Source organism: Leptinotarsa decemlineata, unplaced genomic scaffold (genome assembly GCF_025532065.1).
Source record: "Leptinotarsa decemlineata unplaced genomic scaffold, Ldec_3_MD MMD2_P_RNA_scaffold_9, whole genome shotgun sequence".
NCBI classification, from domain to species: domain Eukaryota; kingdom Metazoa; phylum Arthropoda; class Insecta; order Coleoptera; family Chrysomelidae; genus Leptinotarsa; species Leptinotarsa decemlineata.
The window spans coordinates 15,076,346-15,092,174 of record NW_027412536.1 but is presented as its reverse complement, the minus strand read 5'-3'; the positions used below and the strand labels follow the sequence as shown (position 1 = coordinate 15,092,174).

Below are 15,829 nucleotides of genomic sequence, written 5' to 3'. Positions count from 1 at the left end.
CAATTAAACTGGAAATATTGTGCTTTAACATGGAACGCCATCACTTACCATTGGCTGAGATGAATAGAGCTGTAGGGCTTCTTCAAGGTGGCATGCGACAAAATGATGTAGCTCTTCGTTTGGGGGTCTCCCAAAGTGTTATCAGTCGATTGTGGCGGCGTTTCCGGGAAACTGGCAGTCCAGCCGAACAACATCCAGGGCGAGGACGCGCTACAACTGCAGTTCAAGACCGATTTTTTGTCTTAACCGCAAGAAGACAACCGACAATCACAGCACCTGAGTTGGTTAACGTGTTGCAGCAGACGCACCAGGTAACCATTGGTCGTGATACTGTCAGAAATCGACTGCATGAAGCAGATCTCCACAACAGAAGGCCACTTAGATGTCCACCTTTGTCGAGAGGCAATCGCGGTAGAAGATTAGAGTGGTGTCAAGAACATCAAAACTGGGTTGCAAATGATTGGGCCACAGTTTTGTTTACAGACGAATCCAGATTTGGATTTCATCCAGATTCTCGTCGAGTAAGACTGTGGAGACGACCTGGAAATAATGAAAGTTTGAGACACGTCCAGGAAGTCCACACATACAGAGGTGGTACAGTAATGCTATGAGGCGGAATCATGATCAGCGGCAGAACCGATCTCGTTTTTCCAAATCGCTCCCTCACAGCTCGACAGTACCTCGACACCATTCTTCTACCTATCGTCCGTCCGTTTGCTGGTGCTGTTGGTGAAAACTTCCACCTAATGCACGATAATGCTCGTCCACATGTCGCGCGTCTAGTGATTGACTGGCTCACCAACGAAGGAGTTGATGTATTGCCATGGCCAGCACAATCACCGGACCTGAATCCCATCGAGCATGTGTGGGACATGCTTCAACGAAGAATTACTCCGCATATAGGGAACATTCACACAACGTTTCAATTGAGAGAGCTTTTAATCGCAGAATAGTCAAATGTACCTCAACAAGACATTGACAATCTCATTTTGTCGATGCACGATAGATGTAGGGCCGTAATAAACCAGCGTGGAGGCCATACTTTGTACTGATTTCAATTTTTTTTGTATTATGATTTTTTTTCGGGGTGCCAAAGAAGAGCCATATTTTTTTTAGTTTTGCTTATATGCGCACTCAGTATTTTTGACCATTTAATAAATTTTGTTGTAAGTTACATTCGTTTAATAATCACCCGTCAACTTTTTTTCCCTAAAGCGATCTAAAAAAAAATTATTGCCATTTTTAAAAATATCCCTAGACTTTTCCGATGTGTGTATATATATTGATTGATGCAACTAATTTTCCTTTATTTTGAGTATTTCAATGAACTGGTCATCCTGTTGACCAGTTCAGTTTGAGGAGTGCCAGAAGATGACAGTACTACCAACTGTCGAAAGCGCTCGCAGATAATTAATAGAAGATATAAAGCTTCAAATCCTTTTTGTAGAATTTCATATTGAAATACTCTCAATGCTCTTCTCTGTATACTGAAGATTTGCGAGCAATGGCTAGAGTGTTCCCATACTAAAATAGCATAGATCATTTTGATTGCGCAAAAGCAAAGAACAGACCTCAAAATATGACAGTTTCTGTCGATCGTTCAAACCATTTCAATACGTTGCAACCCATAAAAACTGCATAGGAGCTGATGCCCAGTTCTTTCGCCATCCCCCGCCCCGTTTGTGATGGGTCAGTCTCCAACAGGGTCCTCAAATCCTCTTCTTGGATTACGTTAGGTCGACCGCTTCGGGGCACATCTTCGAGGCTGAAATATCCGGAACGAAATTTTGTAAACGAACATCGAATAGTGAGTTCATTAACACTACCATTGCCAAATATCTGGTTAATTTTTCGGGCTATTGCGGCAGAGCTTTGGTCCAATTTGAATTCGTAGAGAAAAGTTGGTTGAAAATCGATTAACGACATTATGTAGTAATAAGCTATATCGATCAGTATATAAGTACTACAACCACGATGTAGTAGAATAAATATTTATTTATGGAGCTACAAAAATACATGACATTAAAATGGTCGAAACTTTTGAAACAACCTAACATATAACACAGAAAACTCAAATCATTTACATGCTGTACTGCAATTTTCACTGAAAAGGTAAAGCTAGAATATGAACAATGATTCTGAACACCAACACAATGAATTTTCAACCAGTTTTAGATATTTCATAGGTCAATTCACATGATGAATCGATTTTTCGAGACCGCAGTTTTACAATTACCACTAACTCTTTTGGGAACTGGGCAGAAAGGAGTCCGAACGATTTTATAGTTCGTATTATTGGCTAGTCATTGCCACTTGCATTCGACCGACTCTCGATAATCGAACGGTTATTTTCGGATATTCTCATGAGCAGATGGGATCCCTTTGGTAGTAGTTTACTAGTGGATAGATATAGTGTTGATGTGAAAAGAGTTGCCAGTTAAAGCTAAATCGCTGTGGTTTTTTGCTTGAATTGTTTCTGTCAATCGCGGTGAAATCCATCTATTGACCCTTCCATAATTTATGGGAAAGTTCGAAAGTGATTAGTAATCAGTGATTTCTCAAAAGTGAACTTAAGTAAGTTGTAAGTTTTTATAGTGCAGGAAATACCATTGACTCAATAGTACAAATTAAATGCCATTTTATGGGTGGCCAGAACGCTTTGAAACCTAACCATTTATTATCGTTTCTTTGTTGAACATTTCCAGGTGTTCTTTCTTCTTGAGTGAAATTTATCGATACTAGATGAAAATCCACCACACAATCATTAATACGTATAATGAAAGTGTAACAGATCCCTGTCTGCATAGCCAGGGAAGTAGTTTTCTGTTCTGTTTAGAGGCCCTATTATAGAGTGGACGAATTCTACGAAGGCTTTGTCGAGTAATTGGCATGTAGCTCTGTGTAAACAAGTTATTGGAATCAACCCGAAATGGCTATCAATCTTTATTAGGAAGCATTATACAGTGCATGTCTTTAATGTCCCCTCCCCCCTTTTATTTATTCAACGGGTCAACTCAAAAAATTAAAATTTGGGGTACCTAATGAAATTAATGCATGAATAATTCATTTTGAAGTGAAATTGACAGATGAAACTTTCAAGATGGCGATTGGACGCCATCTGGGAAAAAATTTAAATGGAAAGGGGGTCTTGTGACACATCATTTAAAAGCTCCTGACGAATACTTCACAACCCTAGAATATGAAGTCAATATCTTCACCTGCTACAAAATGGCGGAACTTTCAATAATTGCCTATATATTGAATATATTGACATTTAACTACATAATATGAGGAAATAAACTTGAGGTCACTTCAGAAGATGCTCGAAATGGTTGCCTTGAACTTCTTGACATATGAACAGCCTATCCGATATTTTACGCCGAACATTTTTGAACACAGTAACGTCAATATCTGACAAATATTTAGTATTCTCTGTAATATACACAATATTGAAGCAGGTTCAGTTTCGTACACCTTTTGCTTCAAATAGCCCAATAAAAAAAAGTCCAAAAGTGTCAAATCTGGCGAGCGATCTGATCATTCTGTAGGACTTCGACGGCCAATCCAACGACCGGGAAAAGTAGTATCCAAATAGTTCCTTACTTGTTTAGAGTAATGTGGTGGTGCTCCATCTTGTTGGAATACAATATCCATATCCAATAATTCGTTAGGATCCGCTTCGACGATTTCAGTGATAAGAGGGTCAACAGTAGTTTCCAGCATATTCAAATACAGTTTCCCTGTTATATTTTCATCAATAAGTAGAGCTCCTACAATATGGTTTCCCAGTATTCATGTCCAAACGTTAGTTTTTTCTGGATATTGGGAAAAACGAAAACTAAATGAGAATATTCTAACTGAACAATGATGTTCATTATCGTACTGACATTTTTTGTCGTTTTTATAAACAAAAAATAACTTAATAAAACCTTATCGCTTTGTTGGAATTGCCATATGGCAGATAAAAGGGAATATTTCTAGAAATATCGATAGTAATGTGTTAGTCTTCAGGAAATTATCAAATGTTCCGCCATTTTGTAGTAGGTGAAGATATTGACTTCATATTGTAGGGTTGTGAAGTATTCGTCAGGAGCTTCAAATTTTAATTTTTTTTCCTAGATGGCGCCCAGGCGCCATCTTGAAAGTTTCATCTGTAAATTTCACTTCAAAATAAAGTATTCATGCATTAATTTCATTATCTCAAATTTCAATTTTTGAGTTGACCCGTTCAAAAAATAAAGGGAGGGGACATTAAAGATATACACTGTATATTTATATTTACTCAATATTCATATTATCGTGTACTTATATTTGTATCTATTCAGCTGGGCTTAATATTGTTCTGTCTATAAACTCTGCTCTTGTCTCTAAGCATTATTTTATAGCTTATATTTGTTAATTTAATGTCCCAGATAAACGTTTTACTTTACTAGACTTTGCCAATGAGATGTTCAGATCTTGGGTAATAAAGCATATTTTGATTTGATTTGATTGATAGTAATTTGAAACTGGCCTGAACGAATTGTCCTTTTAGATAATTTGAATATATTTTTGTTTGTCTATGCGCGCTAATCTCAAAAACATCTCAATCGATTTTGGTACGGTTTTCACTAATGTAGACTTCACTTTATATTTACTGTTTGATTCATTTCAATCGGTTAATAAATAAAAAAGTTGTGACAATCATCGCATACAATAAAAGTGTAATTGATCGCTGTCGTCTGTGCATGGAAGAACTTCGAGAAAAAACTTACTGTGCGTCTTTATTAAAGCAATAAAACTGAAAAAAAGTATATTCAAATGCTCCTCTGTTTTTCTGTGGCAAGTTTTATTTATTATTTGGTAATTGATTTCCTTCAATCGATTTCTAAATGAAAAAATACAATTAATTTGAAGACTCGCATCAAATATTTGTTGGGGAGAAAACTATAAAAATACTGTAGGTGATTTGCCTAAAACTGGTTACCTGAATTTATAGTTTGTGAAAATATTTTCTTATAAATCAAGGATACATGAGAAAGTTTTTGTATTGAAAAAATCTAGGAAATTGCAGTTGGGAATCAGATCATGATTGAATACAATGTATTTCATTAATTTTATTTGAAATTCCTTCTGAGTAAATTTGTATTAAGCAGTCTGCATATTCTCTTAACTTCGTAACAGTGTATTGAGTTTATCTCTTAGTTATTTTCATTTGGATGTATGTCAATACCCATTGCCACTGGAACAACTCCGTAGAAGATAGCAGAAAGTTTGCTGTCCGTATTTCAATTAGAGTCGGATTATAAAATCACATTTCAAGAATTTATCCAACCATAATATTATAGATATTATCATAACTTTAATATACTATTATTTCTATAATATCGTTGCAGACAGTTCTTTCTTTCTAACTCTGTTTTTTCTAAACCTCATCATTCACCTTCAAAAAAATGTTTCCTCTGATTTTTGACAGATACTTGGGTACGATTATTAAAAACATATTTTTGTTTTTTCTTGTCATAAGTATGTGATTTGTATGTAATTTGTTAACCGACTTCAAATAAATGAGGAAGTTTTCATTACCATGTCCAGCGAAAATTACGATGTGAATCGATTTTGATGATTCATTTATTATTCGAAGGGTCACTTCAAATTTAGTCCCATTCAATTTGGTGAAGTTCTGATTATGGGTTCCATGACAAAATCATCAAACTCTTAGATTTGCATATAAACTAAATGAAAATTTGAAAATGGGCCAATAATTTCATTCCATTTTAATAGATTTCAATGATCCCTTTATGTGGATCTCACACATTTAGTTTTTTTTTGTTTCTAGGTCTTTTTTTTTTCATTAACAAAGTACTGACAAAAATTATTTTTACTTTTACCTATTTTATATTTTCACTATCACGTTAGTTCACAGTACTTCCAGTATATAGTAATTCTTTTGAAACTGAAATAAAAAAATTAAGATTTACAAATTCATCAAAATTGTTTACAATATTTTTTTTCTAGTATTATTTCGCCTTTTTAGTAGATTGTCCTAGTATCAGGAATAACAGAAACATGCAAATGAGAAGACCTAAAAAAATTAAAATGTGCGATATTCAGTATATGGACTGGACTGTTTTAAGAAATATAATGAGAACAAAAAAAGTTCCTAGAAAATTTATAAAACATTTATCTTATGACTACTTTTCTACAAACTACCAGAAGAGGAAACGTATACAGTGCAATGTGTTGGAATAAACAAATTTAATAATATGGCACAGCAGAATGCTCAGTTTTCAAGGTCTCCATATACTGAAAAGTATACAAGCAATTGTTTTCGACGATAATTCTACCCTTAAGCGACAGGACGACCACAACGGCAAGAGATATATTGTTGATAGTCTATTAAGCAAAATGTCATTAACATTCATAATTAGCTATTCAGTTTTCAAATATCTAGTATAAAGTTGAATGAATATATTGTTAATTTCATCGTAGAAAAAGTATAGTGTGCATTCGATTGTGTCGCAACATTCACACATCGTATGGAATAAGTTACTTTCTGCACTTGTTACACAATATACTATTACCACATCAGAACCAGAGCACTATCTTTCGATGCTAACAATGTTAACCAAGTTATCATTAGACTTTATCAAGAGTTTTTTTTTCAATTTTCGATCTCTAACTCGGAATTTCAACTTTTATTTTTGCAGATGTTTTTGACTCGTCCACTGATTGTTTCTACTATTCAGTGCGTCTGAAAAAGCATGATCAATGAAAAACAAATTAATTTGTGATCTAGTGTTTTCAATAGTCCATTTCTCTTAATTAAATTCAAAAGAGTTTCCCGTGGGACAGCTTCAATGAACAGCATAAATGTTCGGCTTTATACCACACACATCTTTTTTATGTCATCAGATGTCTTCCTCCCACTGAAATAATATATGATATTTTCCTTCTTGTCTGCGATAAAGTATGCCTGAAGTGCATGCATGTATTTTTGTGTCCCACTTCGCTTATGTGGGAGTCTGTATCTTCTACGTGTTTCAGATGCAACTGACCTGAAACTCTGATTACCATTCCTTTAATGGGGTCTTTGTTTGCCAACAACTCGGTTTCTTTAGTAGGTACCTACTTATATGAAGAGTAACCATAAAAATCATATTGTATGAAGAAGCCTGATTATTGTTTTTTTCTAATTTGTGTATTATTTGAGGCCGATAATTAAATAATAGAAATGATGTAAAGCTAATTCTTATTTGTACTTAGCAAAAATATAATATCATAAAGCAATTTAAACAATGGGAATGTTCCTCCTGGCGAAAATCAAGTAGTTTTTACTCTCAGATACAAAATGGAATAAAAAATTCCATCCGAAACAACTACTTTCGAATATATGAACATAGAATTATACGAAAATACTACTACAAACATTCATATTGGAAATGAAACAGATATCATCTCCAGGAACACTATACAACATAATATATGAAAGAGTATTGTTATACAATTTTACTTACTATACAATTTTACTTACCCACTTGGAAAACTTTCAATCTCTAGATGTACGAGTACTTTAAAGTTTCGGGTAAAGACACTCAGTATCAGCACCATTTTGGATAACTTTGAAAGACTGTTCATTCAGCGAAACAGGCACATCTGGCCTCGTCACAATGACAATTCATAAAGATGAATTTGAAGGAGTTACCGACAAATGTTTTCATCTGAAACTTCGTAGTAAACGTAGTTTTTCATGTTTGTGAAATTTTATATCAATGTAATTTCATGTATTACTTTCCATTGCGAATCTTTGGAGAACTAACTGAATGAAAAAAAAAGTTATTTCTGTGTAATTCATATATCCATGCACTTTTTTTACGAAAGAAGTTCTTTATTCAGTAACATAGAAAAATAAAACAATAAAACCACATATTTATGAAAATAATAAAGTTATGCATATACACATCCATGTACATGTATATACATACATACACACACGCATATATATATATATATATATATATATATATATATATATATATATATATATATATATATATATATATATGGTACAATGGATTAACAGGGTCTCTCAGTCAAAAAATCAAACTCTGCTTTACTTTGCCAAGCTTTCGCTTCTAATGGGAAGCTTCTTCAGGGCCTATAATTTAATGATTTTTGAATATTTCCGCCTTTGAATAACATTACAAATCATACAAATCATAGGTTTATGACCTGTTTCTATAGAGTGTTGTGCTAATGCACACACAAAAATCATGTGCATTAGCACAACACTGTATAGAAACAGGTCATAAATCAAATTACTCTAATATCAAAGTTTTACATACAGAAAAAAATATTTCCAAACGCCTTTTTCTTGAAATGGTGGAAATTAATAAGTCTTCTGATTGTATGAATAAGAAAACTGACATTGATAATCTCAGCAGTATATATAGTAATTTACTAGAACTACATCAAAAACATAATAATAATGAAAGATGTATCAATCGATAACTCTTTTTCTACAGTAAAAAATTATCAAATCATCATACCCATTGAAAAATGACATTTATGTGAAGGTATGACATTTGTCAAACCCACAAAAAAATCGTATACATGTTAACTTTTAAGTCAATTTATATCTTCAATTTATTGTTTTTCATTCATTTTTACTGTAAATAAGATTTGTATACATATATATATATATATATATATATATATATATATATATATATATATAAATATATATATATATACTACATGGATCAATAAGTCCCGAGACTAACCCAGAGATGGCGCTCTTAGTAAACCAGTAACCACGTCTTTCTAGAGTACTAACCTTTGCTTGAAACGTGTCGAAATTTTAAGTCAATCGGACCAGAAACAGCTGAGTTATCGAGGTTAGAGTAAAGTCGTTTTGTAGTTTGTTTAAAAAATGGAAAAAACCGAGTTTCGTGTTCTGATAAAACATTGTTTTTTAATGGGTAAAAACACCGTGCAAGCGAAAGAATGGATTGAAAAATGTTACTCGGACTCTTGTCCATCAAAAGCAACGATTTGTCGGTGGTTTGCCGAGTTTAAACGTGGTCGTACCGACACAAATGACGCAGAACGCTCGGGTAGACCTTTGGAAGCTGTTACACCGGAAAATGTGAGTGAAGTGACAAAAATTGTAATGAAAGATCGTAAAGTGAAGCTCCGTGAGATTGCTGAGATGACAGAGATATCATATGGAAGTGTATTTACTATCCTTCATGAAAAATTGAGCATGAAAAAGGTTTTTTCTAAGTGGGTGCCGCGATTGCTTTCGATGGAACAAAAACAGCAACGAGTCGATGATTCAGAAAGCTGTTTATCGCTATTTACTCGCAACAAAAAAGATTTCTTGCGTCGTTACGTGACCATGGACGAAACATGGATACATCACTACACTCCAGAGTCAAAGCGGCAGTCATCTGAGTGGCGCACAGCTGGCGAAAGCCGTCCGAAACGTCCGAAAACGCAGCAGTCAGCTGGCAAAGTGATGGCGTCAGTTTTTTGGGATGCGCATGGCGTGATTTTCATTGACTACCTCGAAAAAGGTAAATCGATCAACAGTGATTATTATATTGACTTACTGGTACGTTTGAAGGAGGAAATCGCAAAAAAACGACCGCACATGCAGAGAAAAAAAATCCTTTTTCACCAAGACAATGCACCTTGCCACAGGTCGATGAAAACAATGGCAAAATTAAACGAATTGGGCTTTGATCTGCTTCCCCACCCCCCATACTCACCAGATTTAGCCCCCAGTGACTACTGGCTCTTTGCTGATCTTAAAAAAATGCTTCAGGGAAAAAGATTTGGCTCAAATGAGGAGGTCATCGCTGAAACTGAAACTTATTTTGAAGCGAAAGATACATTTTTTTATAAACATGGTATTGAAAAATTGGAAAAGCGTTGGAACCATTGTATCACCCTAAAAGGAGATTATGTTGATGAATAAAAAAAAAATTTTGTAAAAAAAATGTTTTTTTCATTGTTAGTCTCGGGACTTATTGATCCATGTGTTATATATATATATATATATATATATATATATATATATATATATATATATATATATATATGTACATACAGATATATAAATAATGTTAATATAATAGCATGAATAATCATACAGACTTATTGTGGTATAAGACTATTCACAAATCTCATCATACAAATTTAGGACATTTGAACTGAGAAATCAGTAAACAAAGAAATTAAATTGGTTTTTCACAAAAAGAATATATTTTATTTATCCTAGTTTCTTTCCTGATCAAGCAATTGATTGAAACCAGAAAGAGAATCATGATTAAATCGTTTTTTGTCCATTATAGAACTTGCAGCAAAGAGATGAAACAAATTATGTTGCCTTGTATCATGATCATGAATTTCTGAACTTTTTATTAACATGAGGTTAGATTTAATTTTTTTTATTGGTCACTAAATAAGCAGTTTTGAGCGTGTCTATTATGAAATGTTCTTCTAAAGAAAATGTGTTATTGAATACAGTTGGTTAGTTGAAATATCATATGGAAGACGATACAGTACTTTTAATACTTTCTTAGAAACAATAGAAATTTTGTTGACGGTATTTTTACAGCATGATCCCCATGTATTTAATAAATATTTAATCCGGCTAAGAGTATGTGAGTCAAAAAAAAAATTTTCCTATTTCTGGTTTCAATTTTCGACATCTGCGTAGTGCTCCAACAATGGCAGATTTTTTTTATAAATTTCTCAATATTCCATTTCAATTTATTGTCAACATGAACACCAAGATACTTCATTTGCATAGTTTGCACTTCTTTGCATAATCTACACATCTTTGTAAAATGTATGTATTTGATTTCTTTCTTCTTTTTGAAAGTTTCTATATAATGATGAAAATTGTTTTTTTTAAGATCTGATCCTTCATGAGAAAAATATTACCTTCACAATTAATACAATTAATAACACAAAATTTTACGAGTGAGGAAAATGTCTTATTGACAAATGCAACTTAATCTTGTAACAATTTTGTTCTTTGACAAAATTCAACATAACTTGAATGTTTTTTGTTTTCTGAAGGAAATTACTTTGATAATATTATTAATGAATGGATGACCCAAAATTTGTATAGGAGATGAGTAATCTTTGTAGACTATACCAATCAATTCGTCTTTGATGATCAAATGTAAATTTACTATTGAAGTGTGTACGGATTACTAGCTAAATTGTACCCAAAAACATTTCTATCACTTTTTCAGGTGTATTCATCCCAAATGTCTGCCTGTTCTTAAAAATTAACAATCTTGTAAATGGTTATCGAAATAATTTAACTCAAAACACATTGATTGAGAAAATATTACTCGTTGGCCAGGCTGAAGTATCACATGAGGAAACTAATAAACACAACAAATTCACAATTTATGGAACTATATATTAAAAAGCTGTTTTGATGAAATAAAGTAGAACTTTTCTTCGAAAAAAATCAATATAATCATTTCATGATTTAACCAGTTTTGTGTCCCAATTTGTCATATTTCAGCAAGATATACTGAATTGATGAAGGAGCATTATTCGTTTCCAATATCTACTACTGTTTTCAAATAAAAAATACAAGTGGTGGCTGGAGTTGAAATGGAAAAATATACCAATTATTTGGATCATCGATTGATTGGCTAGAATTTGGAAAATTAAATATTGTTTTGCGAGATTATTTTCGAAATGGTGGATATAGTTGTGATGATTAACCAGAAAGCAAGACAAACAATGTAGCATATGCTGGCACCTATAACAGTCTATCATAAACTCAAAAATATTTGAATTTATTATAAACTTTCGTTATTTTAACTTGACCTCTCAACTAATATCCTAATTTTTCTCACTTGTTTATGTCTGCAATTTAATTAGGTTTTTTGTTTGTTTTTCCAGGTGCTGTCCAAAGATGAGCTAATTATATCGCTGCGGAAAACTAGCAGAAATATTGGTGCAAGTTTGTTTCATACCGCCCAGCCTCCAATTTGAAAGCTGTCGAGAGCTCCCGTCGTCACCGTCTGGCGAATTTTTGACGAGCTTGGAATTTTGCCCTCCCGTTTTTATACTGGGTGAGCAAAGTTTCAGGTGTGTTGAAGGTTTGCGTTTCTGCCAACTGATGAGAGCTTTTTTGAAGTAAATTTGGAACGTTATGATGAAAACTCTAGTTTAGTAAATCAATGTATTATTCCATTTTGTAATATCGATCCTGGTACGAAAAGAGGCATCTTAAATTTCAGTTGGTCCTCCCCAGTATCTCATTTTTTTGTTGTAGAGTTTGTCCAACTCAAAATTTGCCGGTAAAAATTTCCGAAGATGAATAAAGATATCAAAAATGCTAATGCTCAAATCCGTTTCTAAACATGGTCGGGAAACTTCACTGACCTTTGAGCAAATCTAAGATACTTCACTCAATCAGCGTTTACTTCATAAGTTCAATATTTTAAAAATTATTTCAAGTGGTGACAATAAAACTCTCACACTATGCATATGAACAAAAAACTTCACGATTTCCTCTAGCAGCATCCGGAATTATTATGGGTTATGGGCAATTGCCCAACAAAGCTATACAACTACCGGAATAATAAATATCATGAGATATTTCTGTACGCAAAACAGAGGAATAACATAGTTTTTAGAATTTCGAATTCTATAAATATTAATCATTCATAAAGGCGTGGCAAGACCAAAAAATAACTGTTCAGAGTTCAAATTCGGAACAAAGCAAAATTTTCAATTTTGAACTCGGAATTTCAAGTAATTTCGACTCCTAACTGTAGACAACCAGAGCACTTCGGCTGTCGCTTTTTCGCTTTTGTAATGTCTACCGCAGTCGGAACATCAGCCATGAAACCCTACTGATCACGGCCAACAAACCCGCAAAATAGATTTGAAATTATCGTCTGGTTTCATCTTTAAGGTAAATTGAGCCTATTGAATTTGAACTGTTTCTATTTCATGGTCCGTCTGCCATCCTAACCCCAGAGAACATAAAGTGGGTACCTTTCAAATTTTTATTCTGTATGATGGTGAATTTATGCACACTCGATTAGCAAGTAACAAGTTTCAATTAACAATTAGCAAGAAACAAGTCGCAAAAACGATGGCATTCATGCATTGCCAATTGAAAAGTCACAATAAAATAGTAGGTACGCAAGCGCTAGAGCTTTTAGATTTTATTGGAGAAAAGAAACTCTATAATATCAACTATTATATATCCACTATACAGTGTGTCAATTTTAAAACTTACAATGGGCTATGGTCTCACGAACGAAAGCTGATATCGAAAAATGCTCGAAACCGTTTCTAGGATAATGAGGGGAACTAAAGTGACATGAAAGAACTCACCCCCATCAACCCCCTACGCCCCACCCACCAAAACTCAAAAAGTTTGAATTGCAAACCCCTACTCGTGATACATCATTGAAAAGACTATAAAAAATGCTATCCAATGGTATAAATAATAATTGTTCAGGGTGAAGCAATAATTGTGAAACTTTGGCTTAAATGGAATATTTAATGAGGTTTTTGTTTAACCACAAATTTATTAAAACTGTCAGTTAAGTAAATGTTCAAAGTGCATTCCGTTGTTTTTTAAACAATAATACAGCCTATTGTCAAAGTCTGCACGAACTTTTAATATCAGCCGACTTACTATGACTTTTTTATTTGTAATGCTACCTCCAGGACTATTATTTTGGTAAATTTTCGTTATGTGGACACCCGGCGATTTTGAAAAAATTTTTGGCTGTACTTAGGTACGTATTTTGATGCGTAGATTACGAATCCGAAAGAAAAAAGCGGCGCTCTCCCTTATTTAAAAAGTTACGGCCCTTCAAAGTTCAGAAAAGGGCAACTTTTCAGCCTTCTTTTTCACTAAATAAACTATTTAAAAACACAAGCATTTATTCACTAGGTCACCTTTACACCTTATTCCTCCTTCTTTAACACTTTTCACTTCAATAATCAACATGTTTCTTATAAAAATGTTAAAAAATGTACGGAGCTGCTTTTTGGTTACATATCACTGTATTTTACGTTTTTAAGGTTAATGATATGGTTGGTACGACTGATGCAGTCCATATTCCTGAAGTAATTCAAATGTTTTTTACCTTCATTCTTTAGATCGTAAATTGGTTTCTGGTGGTGTATTACGAATTTGAAATAGTAGGCGACGGCAAATACCAACCACTTTTTTCTGAAATGTCACTAGTAACTAACCTAAAAATAGAATAATGTCACCAGGAGAAGCATTCGTTTTTAAATTAAGTTTTTTATAAGAAACATGTTGATTATTGAAGTGAAAAGTGTTAAAGAAGGAGGAATAAGGTGTAAAGGTGACCTAGTGAATAAATGCTTGTGTTTTTAAATAGTTTATTTAGTGAAAAAGAAGGCTGAAAAGTTGCCCTTTTCTGAACTTTGAAGGGCCGTAACTTTTTAAATAAGGGAGAGCGCCGCTTTTTTCTTTCGGATTCGTAATCTACGCATCAAAATACGTAAGTACAGTCAAAAATTTTTTCAAAATCGCCGGGTGTCCACATAACGAAAATTTACCATTATTTTAAATGATAAGTGTCTGTCAATACTTTTTTTGTTAAAAACTTAATTTGCAAAACAAGTTGGAAAGATCTGCTTTTGGGTTCTGTCAGAGTCAATAATTTTTGGTTTGTTTGAGACTTTTAAATGTCATTAGTTTTCATCATTTGTACGATCTGTACTGTCATTCAACTGTAGTTGTCACGATAGTTTATAGTGTACTTGAGCGCATGGAGATGATTTTCATATTTGCCTCCTAGAATCAGTGTTATTTAAAAACAGCTCAAATATTTCATGAAAGGCATCCGGACAAAAATGTAAGTCACGTGTACGTCCGCGATTTAGTTGAAAAGTTTAGAGAAACGGGATCAGTGCAAAATAAAAAAAGGAATGCCCCAAGATTACTGAATGAAGCAACCCAAATTGAGGTCCTTGAAAATTTTGCAATGGAGCCTACTGAAAGGTGTTGAAATTACGTAAGTTCCACCCGTACAAAACACAAATTCTCCATGAACTAGGCGATGATGATCCAGACCGACGAATTGAGTTTTGTGAACTCATGATTGAAAGAATTCGTGTTGAACCGAGAATGTTAAAAAATATTTGTTTAAGTGATGAATGTACTTTCATGCTAAATGGTAATGTTAATAAACAAAACTGTCAGCACTGGAGTGATGCGAACCCCGCATCGATTCAGAGAAGGTCACACTCAATATCCTGAAAAACTGAATGTTTGGGCAGGAATATTAGGCGATGCTATAATTGGTCTCTTGTTCATACCAAGCAATTTAAGTGGCGACATTTATCTCGCTATGCTGGAAAACACTATCGAACCTTTAATTCTGCTTGAATTAGAGAACCAAAGAGACGACCAAGGCAACCTAGCTGTAGACGAAGATTTGCTGCACTTCGAACAAGATGGAGCATCTCCTCACTATGCAGCTCCAGTTAGGCACTGGTTGGATACTAATTATCCGAACAAATAGATTGGAAGGAGAGGTCCCATTGAGCGCCACTTGACTTTTTTCTGTGGGGTCACCTCAAGTCAGTTGTTTATAAAACTCAACCTGCGTCACTTGGGGAATTGCGAGAAAGAATCACGCAAGCATGTCGCGCCATTACTAGAACATCATTTGCCAAAGTTCGTTCGTTGTGAAATTCGAAAATCATTAGATTGTCCCTCATTTCTACTGTCTTGTTCTGAAATGGGTCAATCAGCGATCATTTGCGCACTAGATGCATAATAGTGAAAAATTTGATATAATTAAAGTAAGAA

The 15,829-nt window shown here is 33.8% G+C and overlaps 1 long non-coding RNA gene across 1 annotated transcript in view; it reads left to right on the top strand.

The window, feature by feature from the left end:
- LOC111507452 (uncharacterized) overlaps positions 1–13,595 on the top strand; it is a 148,475-nt gene extending 134,880 nt beyond the window's left edge. The window contains exon 5 of the long non-coding RNA XR_012464422.1: positions 11,917–13,595. This is a non-coding gene — a long non-coding RNA (uncharacterized lncRNA). The remainder of the gene's footprint in view (positions 1–11,916) is intronic.
- Positions 13,596–15,829: the final 2,234 nt, after the last annotated feature.